Source organism: Lolium perenne, chromosome 1 (assembly GCF_019359855.2).
Source record: "Lolium perenne isolate Kyuss_39 chromosome 1, Kyuss_2.0, whole genome shotgun sequence".
Lineage (NCBI taxonomy): Eukaryota > Viridiplantae > Streptophyta > Magnoliopsida > Poales > Poaceae > Lolium > Lolium perenne.
In genome coordinates this window covers 151282175-151284357 of record NC_067244.2, presented here as the reverse complement: position 1 = coordinate 151284357, position 2183 = coordinate 151282175, and positions in this window count along the sequence as shown.

Genomic DNA, 2183 nt, shown 5'->3' with positions numbered 1-2183 from the left:
AGGTGGATGATCGTTGATGGGAGAGGTGGTGCCGAGGTGTGGTACGGGAGTCTCATCAAGATCGTCATCCGGGAGTTTCGTCAAAGTCGTCTTCGGAGGAATCCGATGAGTCAAAGAGTCAAGTGTGTGCACGTCTGCACGTCAAGTCAGCGTCGAGTCCATGAGTCGCCGTTGTGTCCAAGTGTTTGTTTCTGTGAGGGTCCGTTGCAGTTGAAGCGCGTCACGTTCGAGGAATTGCCCGGGAGCAAGGATCGACGTGAGCGAAGACAAGGTGGCGAGGTGGCCATCTGCGTGTCTCGGCGAGGAGATCAAGCTTGGCGTGTAGTGGGACAGTGACCAGTTAAATTAGTAACGACGTGAAGACTGATGGTGCGTCCAGTCTTGCACGTTGCACGCGTAGATGCGACCGTGTGGGCTGGTAGTCCGGATCATGCGTTGGAGTTGAGTCGACGAGCCGCGAATCTGCAAGGAGTCAAGACCAGAAGGAGTACAAGGAGACAGCAAGTCTGAGTCAAGTTGTGGAGATGATGATCAAGATTAGGGAGAGATTGTTAGCACTAATCTTGATTAGAATTTCCTTAGTTAGAGTTAATCTTGATTAAAGGGTTAAAGAGTCTAGTTTGGTTCATAGCTAGGTTGATTAGTTAGTCATTGTCCGGTTTGGACATGCAACAAGAAGTTGTAGTCCCTGTAGGATTCAATGTACTAGCTAGTTGCCTCACGTGAGTTCTAGTTAGCTGAGTTAGATCCGTCTTAGTACTAGACTAGTTCGTGTCAGACTAGGTTTAGGTGTTGAGTCGGTTGTGTCGGCCGTGTATATATACACGGGGTGCTGGTTAAGTTGTACCGCAGATTAGAAATTAGGAAAATACAGAAAAAGGAGGGCACGATACGTGCCCTGGCCACGAGCTTTTTCGCGTGCGTGTGTTCATCTAGTTTGATGTGATCGATCCGTGGGCGAATCCCAACAAGGCCATGCTGGACTGGAATATATTAACTAACGACGAAGATTAAATTTTTCATCCAATCCATCCAAGAAAATTTTGCTCACCATAGGCTCAAACCATTTGTGATGAACAGCCAAGTCCCTCTTATCAAGAGGTTCAAACGGGTGATAGTAGTGCAAGTCCCTATACAATCTCTTCATCTCACCAGCATACTCTGTTACAGATCTTGAATGTTGCTTCAAATTAACTAACTCGTGCATAATACGATTTGCTTGCATCTTATTTGACTTTCCTGCAAACTGCGTCTCCAACGATGACTACACTTCTGCTACCGAGGTCATGGTCTCAACTTGTTCACGGACAGATGGGTCCATACTACCCAATAACCATACAAGTACTCTGTCATTAACCTGTTTATTAGCAGACCCATTTTCTTTCACATTTTCATCAGCAGTAAGAAGGTCATCATGTCCATGTGAGCTTAAAATTAATCGAGCATGACGAGCCCAACTAATGTAGTTTCCTGACCCCGACAGTTTAATCGGGTTAGGCTCAAGAGCATGCTTGAAGGCTTCAGGATTTGGTTGTAACTGTTGTTGTTGCTCCAACAATTTACTAAGCATTTCACACAGCTTGTCAACACTAGAGTCCCCCATTTTGTTTCTACTTTTTTTTTTCCTCAGCACGATTCAAGTAACAGGCTCACAAGTTTCACCAAAAAAACAAGTTCCAGGCAAGTACTTGTACTGACAGCAAGCAGTGACTGAACTTACTACTAAAAGACTGAAATATACTAGTAGTGGACACCCAATAGCAGGAGCACGGGGAGCAGCAGTTAATCAAATTCTTCACTGTTGAGACCACACAACTCTGTCCGTGTATATGGCACTAGAAGTGAACTCAGGCAGAAGCAGAGCAGACTGAACTTTACTACTAGTAAGCAGAGACTGAAGTGTCTATTACTGCACACATGTGCCAAATCGCATGGAACAAGATGATGTGCTAGATACTCATACCATTATCAATCATCCAGCCTTGTAAACAGCCGGACATCCAGCTAGCCGACCGGCCGAATCCTTGGTCACAGACAGCTCTCGATGGAGATGCAGCAGCAATTTCCCAGCGGCAAGATGAACACACGCAGCAGCACAAATCGGCAATGCTATAGGCAGTAGTAGACACGAATCCGGCGGTGGCGTGTAGCAGCCCGGCGCCCCAGTGGGCGACTCGATTGAG